Raw genomic sequence first — 17184 nt, 5'->3', positions numbered from 1 at the left:
GATGATGTTTGTGTTGTCCCTTTAAGAATACTGATGGCTGGAGCTGGAGAAGTTGTGGGAACTGGGGGTCGCACTGGACGTCGTGGCAGGCCTCGTCTTGTCCGGCAACCCTCAGTAGAAGAAGTTTCCCACACCGAAGATGAAGGGAGCGCCGCTGGAGGAGACCAGATCAACAACGAAGAAGTTCAACTTAGCCTTGCGGTTCAAGCAGCCATTGTTCAAGCTGTAGTTGCTGCTGTGAAGAACCTGAATCCCGAAGGATCTGCTGGAAGCCGTGAACGAACCGTTGAAGGGGCAGGTGGTAATAATAGAAAGGATGACGAGAGGGAAAGGGGTGACTCGAGTGAGGTAAAGTCTGTGAAAGATGATGATAGGAAGAGGGGCCGAGGCGGTTGCAACTATAAGTCCTTCAAAGGTTGTGACCCGCCTAAGCTGACTAGTTTAGGAGACGCAATCGCTACTCTTCAGTGGATAACCGCCATGGATAAGGTTATCCGCATTAGCGAGTGCCGTCCTGACCAAGCTGTCGGTTATGCCACTCAATCTTTTGAAGATGAGGCTATGTATTGGTGGGAGAGTGTGGAGCAGAGGAAGACCCGTGAAGAGATCAAGGCGATGAGTTGGAATGACCTAAAGGACATGGTGATGAAGAGGTTCTGCGCTGATACAGAAGTTGAAAGAGTGGAGATGAAGTTTCTGAATTTGAAAGCGGGAGAGATGACACAACGGGAGTATACTACTGAATTCAACCGCATGTCTAGGTTGGTACCTGACATGGTGAACACCGAAGCTAAAAGGATCAAGTGTTACGTAAGGGGACTTCCGCGGAATGTTCGCACTTTGGTTAAGTATAGTAAGCCCGCAACATTTTACTCGGCCGTGGAATTGGCCGAGATGATTTATGAGGACCTTGCCAACTGTGAAGGGGAGAAGATGGAACCGAAGAAAAAGAACCCAACCCCAGAACCAGAGGAAGCCAATGAGGTGGATCCACGCAAAAAGAAGGCAAGGCAAGAGGGGTTCACTGCTTGTGAAAAATGTGGGAAGAGACACCCCGGAGAGTGCAAAAAGGGATTAGGTGTTTGCTACAGGTGTGGAAGAGCAGGACATTCCTCTTGGGAGTGTAATGATTACCATAGGTGTCACAACTGTGGAGGACGTGGGCACCTAGCAAGGGATTGCAAGAAGCCAAAGGGAGGACATGAAGGAGAGAAGAGTGCTTGAGGTTTAACAGATTCCTCCGTATGCTTAGAGAAGACATTCAAGAAGGCTAGATGCTAGCCATAAGTATTAAATCTATGTGTAACTTATTGATGACTCGATGCGTGTTGTTTTATGTTGAAATTTAGACTGGTGTTTATTAATTATGGTACGAATTGTCTGAATGCATGTTAGTCATGATAAATTGACGTGTTGTGATAGAGTGTCGACTTAGGTTTTAGCATTAATATGATATAAGACAAAGCCTCTTAAAGATCGAAACGAGACTTGGTACATTGAGGGCCTCATGGACAAGCTACCTTAAATAGCTAATACACGTGACCACCATTCGATAACTGCAAAGTCGGAAGTAAGAAGGGTAACTCAGAAAACGAAAGCGATTCAATAAAGCGTGTAAATATAAGAAGTTTTCCTTTTATAGGGAATAAGTTAGGTTTCGGGGACGAAACCTCTTTAAGGAGGGAAGACTTGTAACATCCCGAAATTTCAAGATAATATTAATTATATTACTTAATAATAGAGGGAAAGTTTACTCGGGTTATCAGGAAATAAATAAAAGAATAGGAGTTGGTATGGGTCGGGCTAGTGTCGGGTAATGGACGTTGGTTATGGATTTGGATTAATAGAGATGGGTTAAATGAGAATGGGCCTGAGGTCCATGGGATTTCAGGGATATAAATATCCCCTAAACCCCAAAATATCTTTCATATTTCACCAAACTCCCTAACACTCCAAAAACACACACACACCCACACATACCGCCGGCCGGCTGAGCCAAGGGAAGAATCGGGCAGGTCCGAGAGAGAGCGATTAGTTGTGTTAACAAGTTAAACAAGATCCAAACAAGCTCAAAAAGTCAGCCAAGCTCAGTTAGAGAAGGGATTTACAGCTATCAGAAAAAGAAGCAGAATTCAGGTGAGTTTCTAGCCCCATTTATGTGTTACGTTTTCGGGGCTGTGTGCATACTCAATATGTTTGTTAATACACTTATCCTAAGAGATAAGTGTATGCCTTATATGGATAATGTGAAATATATGAATGATTGCTTGATGGTACGTGAACGATCTTCGGATATTGCACGTACTGTCAGGTTGCAGCGCTAAGAATAAGGTAAGTATGTTATGTATGTTTATGTGTATGAACATGATAGAGATAATAGAAGAAAGAAAAGATAACGTGTGGTTGTATGGTTACGAAGAGGGTACCGAGCCCTAGTAATACTCGAGGAATGTAGGGCGTAATGCTCTTTATAACGTAAGATATGAAAGTAAGATAATACAAAAGAAAGTAAGAAAGTATGAACGAAAGGATATAATTTTATGTGTATGCCGTGTATGGTATATGTGATCGATACGATTGATTGCTTGACGGTACGTGAACGATCTTCGGATATTGCACGCATCGTCAAGGGAAGTGACTAGCTCCTTACATGGATATTAAATAATAAAGTATAGTGTTCCTTTTATGGAAGGTATAGTGTTCCTTTTATGGAAGGTATAGTGTTCCTTTTATGGATAGTAAAGTGTTCCTTCTATGGATAGTATAGTGTTCCTCCTATGGAAATTATATATGGTAGGGTAATGGTAATGGTTCTTTTAATAAATACTACGTGACGATCCTCCTATGGATATTTATACAAGGTTAAGGTAGTAATATGTGTCTTCGGATACGGGAAGTAATATATGGGAATAAATTGTATGATACCTGATTAACTAGAACTCACTCAGCGTAGCTGACTTTTAGTATGCACGCAGGTGAGCCGATTACAGAGCTAGCAAGAGGATGACGCATGGCATGGATTGAACGGCTGGCATCTGAAGAAAGAAGTAAAGATGTTTTGAATATAAAGTTTTGTGTTATGGTATCAAAGAAAAGATTTAATGTTTTGTAACAAATGATTGATGTTTTATATTCCGCGAAAAGTTTTAATAAACTCTGATTTGAAGGACTGTGTTTATGAGTAAATCCGACGCTAAAGTAGGGCTACCGGGTTCGGGGCCTTACATCATTGGATTAATGATATAATATACATATACACTTATATAAACATGTCACTTGTGTCGCTATTTTTCAAGATCGATAAAGACCTTTAAAATTAACAACTGCATTTTTATGTTACAACACACTATTACTTTACCATCATTGTAAATAAATTCATCATGCTTGTTTTCTAAGAAGTTCTTAATCACATCTAGACTTGAATTGTCACATGCATGAATAATGTACACATTCAGGACTTCTTTTATGCGTTATGGCATTCCTACCAACAAAGGCTATCACAAAGTGTAAGTTGGTTTGTAAAGAGTGACATCAAGGCTGTCCACAACATATTTTGAAAAATAACACTCTTCAAGTTCTTTAGTTAAGATCAACCAAAAATTGTGTTGGTATACACGAATGATTGGTACTTTTATTCGATTGACGGTCGAATGACCGAAAATAGCCCTAAATGAAGGATTCACTTCCATATCCAACAACTCACCATGATCATCGATATACTTGCACACTTGGATTACCTGTTATTTCTTACGTTGCTACAAACCAAGGAGCTGGTTCTTTGGAACCCCACAACCATGATGGCATACAAACACCTACCAATAAATCAATCCCATGGCCTTTATAAATCCATCACAGACACTATGGTATTACACAATGGCCCTTCAAATGACTACAAAGTTTTGCATATTAAATGTGTTGCAGGTTTCATTACAGGACGCATTTATTCAAGAAAAACAACATGAACACAAATACCCTTCGACATAAAAAGGGAATATGTAAGAACGAATTCCATGTGGTCCAATGAAACTCTATGTCAACATGTGTTGTACTTCGTCATTTCAAAGGCTTGGTCTATGCTGAACATTGTTATTGAATTTTATGCGACCGTTAATAAACCATTACAACGTGCCTACCACATTAGTTGGTTTACTAGCGAAAAGGGGCAGTCTTCACAAAGACCCTTGTCACTCCCGCTTTTATGTCTGCCAATGTCATATCATTTTCTTAATTCTCATCACATTCCTACTTGTCTATTTGTAATGCCCCATATAAAAACATTTTGTTTTTGCAAGTTAAGTACCAGTTACTTTATAACATCATCGATCCAATATATATGCATGTGTCAGTATGCATGTTCATAATCAAATCATGTATGCCCACCACTTTACCCTTTTTACAATTCGTTGACTGACAACTTAGTGGCTTTAATTTGAGCATTTCTTTCATCATTTATTTGAAGGTCAACTCTGACTACTCACCAACTAAAAAACATTCAATCCTTTATGTTGATTAAAATTCACAAAACCCGTAAACCTACTTTATTAACAAACATTTTACAAAACACGATGTATACAATATACGAAGTATATGCATAATTTAATATTTTAGTGTACATGCACCCCCGTCACCACCACAAATATCAACATCCAAAAAACCATAAGCACATGTGGCAGCGATCGCACTGAGAACCCAAACACTACAAACCAACGCTAGGGGATAACTTGCGTGAATCCGCAGCAACGCGCGGACACTTTTGCTAGTAGTAATAATAATAATAATAATAATAATAATAATAATTTATAATATCATAAATAATAATAACAGTAATAGTAATAACGTATATTATTACAAATAACAATAATAATAATATAGTAATAATAACTTATATTATCATAAATAACAATAATAATAAATTAATAATAATAACAATAATAATAATAATAATAATTTATATTATCATATATAATAAAAATAATAGTAATAATAGTTTTAATATTTTATTTTATTGTTATTATTATTATTATTATTATTATTATTATTATTATTATTGTAGTTTACTAGGTGCTTATAGTTAGTATTAATGTATTCTTCTATGTAACTTGGTCTCCAAATGCAGTAGAATAGTGTGATGTGTTTTATGGTAAATTATTATAAGCTTATAACTAGGGATACTGGATTTTAATAATCAAATTTTGTTTTGTAGGTTGGTGTTTGGACAAACTTTAAAAATGTACCATAACAATTCCAAGTTTCAACTTATTGGTCGTCAACGAACTTTTCACTAACAAGGTTAGTTTCTGTTAGTTTTTAATGATGTGGATGATGAAGTGGCAAAAATAGTGACGTGAACTGCTTATGTGATTAAAAAGTTTAATTTTAAATTAGAGTTAAATTTTTCTAACAAATATAAACGAACCGAACCAATATTTTTTAACAAAAATAAACGAACCAGACCTCTTTTTTTAACAAAAATAAACTAACCGAACCAATTTTTTTAACAAAAATAAACAAACTGAACCATTTTTTTTTAACAAAAATTTACAAACCGAACCATTTTTTTAACAAAAATAAACGAACCGAATTTCTTTTTTAACAAAAATAAACAAACCGAACCATTTTTATTTTTTATTTTTAAATCAAGAAACCGAACCTAATACGATTTCAATGAAGTAAAATTATAGTTTAATCCTAATATGATTGTTTATCAATGTATAACAGAAGAATTTGAACTTATGTAAATGAACCAATGTGTTTTCTTCTTTGTGATTCCAAGCAGTTTATTAGTGGCAAGCTTCATGGTTCCACTTTGCGAATCTATCGGGTCTATACATGCATTCAACCAAACAATGTATATTGGTATTAAATAATCCTAACTATTATCTTTTGGTCCCTACTGATCTCAACTAACAAAATGGCGGGTAACAGTCCCACCTTTTAACATGTTATTATGATTACCGGAGTATATCCTTGGTTTTTACAACTAATCCAAGAACATACTCCGTTAACATACACCATACTCTGTTTTTGACCAGCTTACTGCTTTTACTACCCAAAACAGCAAATTCAGCCTAACTAGTTCACTGCAACATTTGCTGTTAAACGAATTCTGCAAGTTATTTTCTATCTACTTTTTAAAAATATTTGGTGTAAGGCCCCGTTACCGGTAGCCCTACTTTCGTGTTGGATTTACTCATAAACGCAGTTCTAATATCAGAGTTAATTAAAACATTCGCGGAACATTAAAAACTTTCATAAAACATTTCGTAACAATTCAAAACTTGTCTTAAACAACAACTTGTCTTTCAAAAACAAAGTAATTAAAACTTATCACGTCTTGAGCCTTCTGATGCCAGTCTCTTATTCAACGCCACGTGTCCCCTCAAGCGAGCTGCCTCATCCTACTCACCTGCGTGCATACTAAAAGTCAGCTACGCTGAGTGAGTTCTAGTTAATCATACATTATACAATACACACAAACTCATATTCTTTCAATCCTACTTTCATACTTTCTTACTTTCTTTTATACTAACTTGCTTTCATATCTTACGTTATAAAGAGCATTACGCCCTACATTCCTCGAGTATTATTAGGGCTCGGTACCCTCCTTCCTCGAGTATTATTAGGGCTCGGTACCCTCCTTCCTCGAGTATTATTAGGGCTCGGTACCCTCTTTCCTCGAGTATTATTAGGGCTCGGTACCCTCTTTCCTCGAATATTAGTAGGGTTCGGTTCCCTAGTTCTCGAATATTAGTAGGGTTCGATTCCCTCTTCGTTACCATACAACCATACATCATACCTCGAGTATTATTAGGGCTCGGTACCCTTTTCGTAACCATACAACCATACAACCATCCTTTCCTTCTTTTATTAACTTTATCACTTTCATACACATAAGAGTACATATCATACTTACCTTATACATAGCGTTACAACCTGACAGTACGTGCAATATCCGAAGCTCGTTCACGTACCATCAAGCAATCATCCATACATTTCACATTATTCACATAAGGCATACACTTATCTCTTAGGATAAGCGTATTAACAAACATATTGAGTATGCACACAGCCCCGAAAACATAACACATAAATCTTGTATTTATCTTGCGTATTGAAGGATCTATCAAGAATCGTATTTATCTTGCGTATTGAAGGATCTATGAAGAATCTCGTTTACTTGGTCTTGGATCCCACTCTTGCTCTCGGCCGTATATAGGTGTAAGTGTTGTGTGTGTGTTTTGAGTGTGTAGAGATTAAGATGGAAATGAATGAGGGTTTAGGGTTTTAGGTTGGTTTAGGGGATATTTATATCCCTTAAAGCCCATGGACCTAAGGCCCATTCCTATTTAACCCACCTTAATTAATCTAAGTTCATGATCCGTTCTTTACTCGATATTAATTAATTAATAACGTGAAATCACTAAATGTAACTTTCTTTATTTAACATTATAATATTTAGGATGTTACAAGTCTTCCCTCCATAAAGAGGTTTCGTCCCCGAAACCTAACTATTACATACACAGATTAGGATAGAACTTGTGCATCTCATCTTCAGCTTCCCAAGTAGCATCCGATCCTTTGCGATGTTTCCATATCACTTTTACCAAAGGTATAACCTTATGACGAAGCTGCTTCTCCTTGCGATCAACAATCTCTATCGGTTGCTCGATGTAGTTCAATTGTTCATCAACCTCAATGTCCATCAATGGCACATGAGACGTGTCATATGCTAGACACTTCCTCAGATGAGAAACATGGAAGGTTGAATGAATTCCTTCTAACTCATTGGGTAAATCCAGCTTATAAGCTACTTCCCCCACACGATCTAAAATTTTAAACGGTCCAATGTACCTCGGACTCAACTTCCCTCTTTCTAAAACGGATAATTCCTTTCCAAGGCGAGACCTTAAGCATCACATTGTCGCCAACGTTAAACTCAATTGGTCGTCGCCTCTTATCTGCATAAGACTTTTGTCTGTCTTGAGCGGCTTTCATTCTTGCTTTGATCTGATCGAACTTTGAAGAAGTTTCTTGAACCACTTCTAGGCTTCCCATTTCTTTCTGACCAATCTCACCCCAACACACTGGGGTTCTACATCTTCTACCATAAAGCATCTCAAACGGTGGCATACCAATACTTGAATGGTAACTGTTGTTATAGGAGAACTCTGCCAGGTGCAGGTGATCATCCCAACTTCCACAAAAATCTAAAACACAAGCACGCAGCATATCCTCAAGGGTTTGGATCGTCCTTTCAGACTGTCCATCGGTTTGAGGATGATACGCTGTACTGATGTTCAACCTCGTCCCCATAGCTTCATGGAATTTCTTCCAGAACCTCGAAGTAAACCGTGTATCTCTATCAGACACGATCAATAACGGTACTCCATGCTTGGTTACAACTTCTTTGATGAACAAGCTTGCTAACGTTTCTGACGAGATGGCCTCTCGTATGGGCAGAAAGTGAGCACTATTGGTCAAACGGTCCACAATCACCCAGATGGTATCATCTTGCTTAGCTGTACGAGGTAGCTTAATTATGAAATCCATAGTGATGTGTTCCCATTTCCACTCTGGTATCTCTAGAGGCTGCATTTTTCCATAAGGCTTCTGATGTTCGGCTTTGACTTGTAAGCAAGTTAAGCACTTACTGACATAATCTACTACATCATTCTTCATTCCAGGCCACCAGTAATCTCTTTTCAAGTCTTGGTACATCTTTGCAGCTCCTGGATGGATTGAGTACCTTGACTTATGAGCTTCATCTAAGATTCGACTTCTAAGATCACCATGGCGTGGGATCCACATACGGTCGAACCTAGTCTTAACCCCATGAGTGTTTTCCATCAACTCATCTTGCTGGCCATAAATCCTTTCTTTCTTTACTAACCCTTCATCTACTAACACCTCTGACTGCACCTTGATGATTTCTTCAAAAAGACTTGGGTTCATGATCAACTTGTATGACTTTACTGTTGCAAGGACTTCCTCGTTCTTACGACTTAACGCGTCAGCGACTACATTAGCTTTACCGGGATAGTACTTAATGTCGCAGTCATAATCCTTAATCAACTCCAACCATCTTCTCTGCCTCATGTTCAATTCTTTCTGCTCGAAGAAGTACTTTAAACTCTTATGATCTGTATAGATAGTACACTTAGTACCGTACAGATAATGTCTCCATATCTTAAGAGCATGCACTACAGCTGCTAACTCTAAATCATGCGTCGGATAAGTACTCTCATGGACTTTCAACTGTCTAGACGCGTAAGCTATCACCTTTCCTCGTTGCATCAACACGAAACCTAACCCCTTATGCGAGGCATCTGCACAAACAACCAAATCCTAACCCCTTCAACTGAATCTCAAATCTAGACCCGATCTGAGACACGATGTAGACCTTGAATTAGGGTTAAAAGAGGGGAAATGAATGTTGATCTTGAAGGACACACAATCTAGACCATGAATTAGTGTTGGATGTATGATTTGGAGGTTGATTTGATTATTATTGTAGGTTGAAATTTCTGATGAAGATGATGACGGTGGCTGGTGTCACACCCCCGTCTAGGGCCTAGGAGTATGACCCATAAGTTGGTATCGTGATTGTAAATAAATCAGAGTTACGTTTAATTGCGGAAGACTTATAAACTTTAGGATCGAAAATGTAATATTTATATTTAAAATCAAAAGATGGGGTTATAAATACACCCGTTAAGTTGTACAAAATATTACTTGTTTATATTTTACAAACCACCATATATTTAAGTTTACAAAAAGAATCCGAGCCATCGAATATATCAATAGCACTTCGACATTCCAAATGCTAATCTTGTTCACCTGCAAAATGTAATAAAATACGTCAGCAACGAATGCTGGTGAACACGCTGACGTAAAAATACTTTCTTTTACTTAATTACCCCTCGAGGCTACGCCTGCCTCGGCCCAACGTGGCTTAGGAATATTCAAGTCAAATAACACATTATAGACTAGAGCCTCTACGCTAGGTCACCTCACAAACACCGCAGCGTTTGACTTCATTAAGTACCTGTAAATATACACATACGGTCGTACTCCCTACAGGAGAGCGTCCTACGACCAAGGGTGGTGCGATCATGCCCATACATCGCATAGTACCACCTATGTAAGGATCCAGACATATGTATATCACAGCCTGAGGGCTAGGTTTATACCCATAGTTATAACGGTTTAGGAACACATAGTTCTTTGTAAACAATTTCATATAACAAGTTGACTCTTTTGAAAACAAGTTTAAAAGTTTGGCGGCGTATTCACCTTATCTCTTTAGGATCGGCTTCACTCACCGTCCAAGGGTCTTTCCCTTTCTTTATCTCGAACCTATAGTTACGAGTATAAATATTTGTTAGTCAGATACACGATCCGGCTTAAGACCTTTAGTCTTATATCTCAATCCTCGATTGAACCTCTAGTTCAATTCTTATTTACTTGAAAACCTCTTGTTTAAAAGTAAATTATAAACCTTTAGTTTATATTCAAAACCCGACGTTTCTTCTTCTCCAAGAAACGTAAACTTTTATTATTTAAGAATACTCTTTATTCATAACAAAGAATATATACATATATACTTACACACATATATATGTTATCACATATTCAACATTCACTTTTTCATTCATTTCTTTGTTATGTTTTCTTTTCTTTTCTTATATCGAGGTATCGAGTATAACCTCGACTTAAGGCCTAAGCCTTGAATATAATACTATATTATATTAAATTCGATATTACGCCTAACCTTAGTGGCGTACCAAAATTCCTAGGGACTTGAGCAGCACTCCAACGCCGCTTTACTTTGCTCGACACGCTAATCGAGGAACGCCAAACCTTCAACACTTGAGGGTACGATTCTCGAGATTTCTCGCCATTATAGCAACACCTTCTTGATGAATGAGGGTGGAGGGTGGCACGAACTTCGAGGAAACAGTGGAACACAAACGAGGGCTCGGGACACGTTTATCAAGGCAAATCCTTAATACAAACTTGGGATTCTAGTGAGATGTTTTAGAGAGAGAAGGAACTGAGTTGTGGGATGCCAAGAGTGAGATCCCGACCTTGCAATCATAGTCATTGAGCGTTTCCATCCATCGCCGTTGACGCATATTCAACTCTTTTTGATCAAAGATATGTTTCAAGCTCTTATGATCAGTGTACACGGTGAATCTTACTCCATAGAGATAGTGCCTCCATATCTTAAGTGCAAAGATTATGGCGCCTAACTCTAGATCGTGAGTCGTGTAATTCTTTTCGTGTACTTTAAGTTGACGAGAGGCGTAGGCGATTACTTTCTTGCGTTGCATTAGTACACACCCCAAACCCAAGTGAGACGCGTCACTAAAGACAACAAAATCCTCAGTACCTTCCGGCAAAGCCAAGATAGGTGCTTGGGTGAGCTTTTGTTTAAGTATGTCAAACGCCTCTTGTTGCTTCGTTCCCCATTCATATTTGATATTCTTACGAGTTAAAGAAGTTAAGGGAACGATGATTCGAGAAAAGTTCTCGATGAACCTACGGTAATAACCGGCCAAACCTAAGAAGCTTCGGATTTCGGTTGGCGATTTCGGGACTTCCCACTTAGAGATAGCTTCAATCTTAGTGGGGTCCACTTGAATACTGTTGACATTAATGATGTGACCAAGAAATTGCACTTCATGCAACCAAAATTCGCATTTTGAGAATTTGGCGTACAACTTTTCGGTTCTAAGAATTTCAAGCAATGTTTGAAGATGAATTTCATGATCAGCCTCGGAATTAGAATAAATAAGTATGTCATCGATGAATACGATAACAAATTTATCCAAGTACGGCTTGCAAATACGATTCATCATGTCCATGAATGCGGCTGGGGCATTAGTAAGTCCAAACGGCATAACCGTGAACTCATAATGTCCATACCTTGTTCAAAAAGCAGTCTTCGGAATGTCTTCGGATTGAACTTTAAGTTGGTGATAGCCGGAACGAAGATCAATTTTTGAAAAGAATCTAGCACCTTGAAGTTGGTCGAAAAGATCATCGATACGAGGGAGTGGATAACGATTCTTGATTGTAACTTTGTTCAACGCACGATAATCGATACACATTCGCATAGAACCATCCTTTTTTTTTGACGAATAGAATTGGCGCTCCCTAAGGCGACGAACTCGGTCGAATAAAACCTTTCTCTAAAATCTCATCGAGCTGTTTCTTCAACTCTTTCATTTCAGTTGGCGCTAAGCGATACGGAGCTTTGGCGATTGGAGTAGTACCAGGAATAAGATCGATCCTAAACTCTACTTCACGATCGGGAGGGATTCCAGGAAGTTCATCAGAAAAGACGTCAGAAAAGTCAGAAATGATAGGAACGTCTTGGATTTGTTTTGGCTTAGACTCTTCAGTGACGTAGGCCATGAATGCGAGGCATCCTTGATTTAAACATTTGTTAGCCCTAATCATGGAAATCATGCTAACTTAGCCAGCATCTTTGTCCCCTTCAATTCGAATTGTTCGCTTATCAAGGGCTTGAAGTTCTACGGTTTTGCTATTGCAGATGATACGAGCTTGGTTATCGGATAACCAATCCATACCAGGTACTATATCAAAACCAGCCAAACTCATGGGTAACAAACAAATAGGTAAGATATAACCGGTTAAAAGAATTTTTCCGTTTTCAAAGGCTTCGGAGATCTTAATGATTTCGCCACTAGCAGTCTCGACGCTTAGAGTTTTATTTAATTTAGTTAATGGTTCGTTTAATAGACTACAGAAATTATAATCTATAAAACTTAAATTCGCACCTGAATCAAATAAAATTCTAGCATAGGTGTCGTTGACCAGAAACGTACCGGTTATGGTTTCCGGCACATTAGCGGCCCTTTTTGTGTCGAGTACAAAGACTCGAGCGTTTCCTTTTCGGTTCCGGCCACTTCCACCTTCACCACCAGCAGCAGGCTTGTTCTTTGGGCACTCAAAACTCAGATGGCCCATCTCCTTGCAATTAAAGCAAGTCATCTTCTTCTTCCAACAATTAGCAGTCCGTACGATTACAGGACTTGCAGACTTTAGGAGATGGGGCAAAATTGCATCGGCCCTTATGGTATCTCCTACAAGTTTTACATGGCGTAGAGTTGCTTCGGTTTACGCCTTTACTCCTAAAGTTGGAACCTCCACCAGTCCTTCCTTGAGCAGTCGTTGGGGTCACCTTCTTGTCCTCTTCCTTGTTGTGGACCATGCCGCCCATCAAGTAACCAGCCAACTCCATTGCAGAGTCAGCGGTTTGAGGCAAGTGTGACCTTACCATGTCACGGATATCCCGCGGCAGTCCCCAAATGTATCTTGTGACCTTGCTGGACTCAGGGTTAACCAGCTGGGGAACAAGGCGACAGTACTCGAGGAATTTGGTATTGTATTCTCGGAGGTTTGTCCCTATGACCTTATGGTTAAGGAACTTAGTTTGGATCTGATCAGTTTCGTGCATGATACAAAACTTTTCCATCACCATGGATTTAAACTCTTCCCAACTCAGACTATACATCTTGTCTCTTCCCTTGCTCATCAACAGAGCATTCCACCATTCATGTGCTCCAAATTTTGGAGATTTTAGGTGCTTTTGGAGGGACATTTTGGATATTTTGCCTCTCCAAAAAGCCATAAGCACTTTTAAGAAGCAATCCCAAACATGCTCTTAGGGTTTAATTATTATTATTAATAATTTATTATTATTATTATTATGACTGGTTGCCACGTAAGCTGCCACGTAATCAGTTTCTTGACAACTAGGCATGCCACGTAAGCATTAGACTAACGAAGTTAACATCCGTTAGTCGCGGCCTGTTAAAAACAAATGCCCCTTTAGTTGGGACTGCCACCAGGCAAGGTTAAAGTTGGGACTAATATTTACCAATAGGGCATAGTTTGGATTATTTAAAACCAATTTTCCAAAATATTTTCTGTAATAAACTTATTTTTTTACAAATTGCTTTTGCTGGCCCTAACAGCAAATTAAACCAAACATGCTCACATTAATATACCAACCAGTCAACGTTGTTAAACGAGCGCTACCATAGTTTCTGTAAACGACTTCTGCAATTTATTTTTATTCTGATCTTTATAAATGTTTTATGCGATAAAACTATTTTTCTTATACACCACTTAAACGACCCGAAACAGCAAAACGAGCCCAACTGATAAACACTCAATTTTTAGTCTTGCTTATATGTGGAAAAAGAGGATTGTTGGATTTATGTATCGACTGCGTAAGTCACACGCGGACCAGGGGCGTAAGTTACCCCCGGCCCCCTTCGTTTTCCGTTCGGAAGTGTAAATTTATCCATTTACAGTTGAAAATTTTTATATATAGTGTAAATTAACCCGTTTCTGACCGAAATTTTGAGCCCGCCCCCTCCGTTTTTCCGCTCGGAAGTGTAAATTTATCCTTTTTCAGCTAAAAATTTGTATACATACTGTAAATTTACCCGTTTCCGACCGAAATTTTGAGCTCGGCCCCTCCATTTTTTTCGTTCGGTAGTGTAAATTTATCATTTTTTGGCCAAAAATTGAGCCTACCCCCCTCTAATTTATGAATTTTTTTATAAATATTGAGTCCGTCCCCCTCGACGTGTATGTCCAAGCTTCGCCTTCGCCACTGACGCGGACCAGTTACATCAAGTAAACGTTTAAATACGATTTAACATAAAACAGCTATAACATATTGTATGTATTAATCTCTATATATAATAAAAGAAAAACAGCCCAAATTCATTTGGGACACATGTCAGCCCCACCTTTAATTTGCTATTATTTTGTTCAAAATATAGAAGGCCACGTCTCCCACTTCTAACGTCCCTTTCTTTCTCAAAACCCTACAAAATGCTGACTGCTTATTTTTCTCTTCCCATTTACGATTCAAATTTCAAACACAGCTTCAAATCAATCTTCTTCTTCACTCTTCAGGTAGGGTTAAAAATCAGATTTAAGACATCGTGCCGCTGCAAGCCGGACTTGACCTCCCGTTTCTCTCTATCTCTCCATCTTTAATTCGTCAACTCAATTCCAGGTTATTAATTTTAAAATTTCACCTATTTGTGTATCCAATTTTGAGTTTTACTTTCAATTGTAGGTATGGAGTTCATGAGCCATGGTAATTTCATTTGAATTGTCTATTGTTGCAATTGATACACACACCAATTGATTTAGAGGAAAGAGAAATAGGCAAACATTAAAATAATGGCTAAGGCTTGGATTAATATCGTTCATAGTATAATGATATTAATTCCCTTTTAGGGGAGATGGATTTTCATGGGATGGTTAACGAGGAGGAATGGTGACAGCCAAAAGTCATGTTTGGGATGCAAACATTGAGGTACTACAATTGTATTTTATTACCTTTTTTCTAGATTTGAAATGTATGCATGCTCATTCTGATTCATAACTTACAGATTAAAACTGAGCCTAATTACCATAACTTATAATAAAAACAATAAACTAAATGTTCACCTATTAAGTTTTTGATGTTTGAGTTAGGGATGATTATTAGTTTGAATTAATATGCTTAGTGGTTAGTATTATTTTGAATTTATTTATTAAGTTTAAATATGAGCCGTATTGTTTGCTTATATATTGAGATTGTCATCGGTTTTATCAGGTCTGGGGTTGGGAATGTATAAACCTGTCCCAGACCCGACCCATTGCCATCCCTACTAATGGTTGTCGCTTTTTATATTATTAGGCACCGGTTAATTGTTTTATAGAATAATCTTTTGAATTCGGTCATTTGATGTGGTAATTCATATGTTGCAGATTTAAGGTGCATGTTATTGGTGGTCATGATGGTATTACTATTCTACCATTGTTTTCTCAGGTACGTTTTTGGTTATTTTAATACGTTTGGTTGCATAAAAATGTATGCATCAATGATAGTGATTAAGTTGTTTCTTTTGTAGGTGGCATCATGTACGGGCTAAACAGGTTATTTTGTTTGTGTCTTGATGTTGAAATGCAAATAATTTAAACCAGCTTTGCCAACATGCTAATGAAGGCTTCAAGCATTTGTCTATTGTGGACCATGTGCATCTTTTCTTGATTTGTCTATAGTAAAAGTTGCAGATGTAAGTTATGAAATTGTTACTTTATATATTATGCATATACTTTTGTTAGTTTAATAAAATGTAAGATTTTCAAATCAAGTTTTTCAAGTTGCAGATGTAAGTTATAAAATTGTTAGTTTAATAAAATGTCTTTTATATATTATGCATATACTTTTGCTTTAAGATTTAGATGTGATGGCATTATTTTCAAATCAACTTTAAATTTTTATATGACAGTTTACAAGCATTTATGTACGTATAATGAATCATTTAAAATCAATTCTAGCATGTTTACTAATTAGAGTTCAATTACTTAAAATGCACATTTAGGTTGAATTTTGACATGCAACAATTAGCTTCTACCAACCTCAGGCAAACGAGTCGCAAACTGGTATGTTGGTTAATGGGTCAAAAATAGTAAATAATATATGGATAATAGTTGTGCCGGAACCATTGAAGTGATTAATTTGGTTCAGACACATTTTTCGTGTATTTTATTGTAATGGTCATGACTCGTGAGTATGAGAAAAACTTTTGTTATGTTTTATTATATTGTTGCTCATACTCAAGTTTTTCAAATTTATTTTAATTAAAAAAATTATTTTAATTCAAAAAAGATAATGTTCGGGTGAAATAGATAATGTTCGGGTCAACCCGCGAGGTTTATATTGTTTGGTTAAGGGTTTGAAACCCTAGGTTTAACGGCTCGGTTCTTGATTTAGCTTTGTTATTTATTGTGCTTTTTATTCATGATAATCATAAGTAGGGGTGCTGACGGTTCCGTTTCAAACCGTGAAACCGCACAAACTGGTTTTCGGTTCGGTTTCGCGGTTGTTTTTTGTTTTTAACTTTCAGTCGGTTGATTTACAAATTTTCAAACCGTAACAAACGGTTTGGTTCGCGGTTTATACCAGAAACCGTTCGTATAAAATCGGATAGAACGGTAAGATTTGGCAATATATTCAAGTTTTTGTTATATATTTTATAATACAGATATTTAGTTATCTATATTTTATATTTGGTTCAATTAATATAAATATGGGCCATGTCTATTTTTAGCTTTAACAATTTATAGTAGCAGCTCCATAAA

Source organism: Bidens hawaiensis, unplaced genomic scaffold, assembly GCF_021521415.1.
Source record: "Bidens hawaiensis isolate Kalapana, Puna unplaced genomic scaffold, B.hawaiensis_p1.1 tig00018483_1, whole genome shotgun sequence".
Classification (NCBI taxonomy): Eukaryota; Viridiplantae; Streptophyta; class Magnoliopsida; order Asterales; family Asteraceae; genus Bidens; species Bidens hawaiensis.
Note: the sequence above shows the minus strand (reverse complement) of the source record.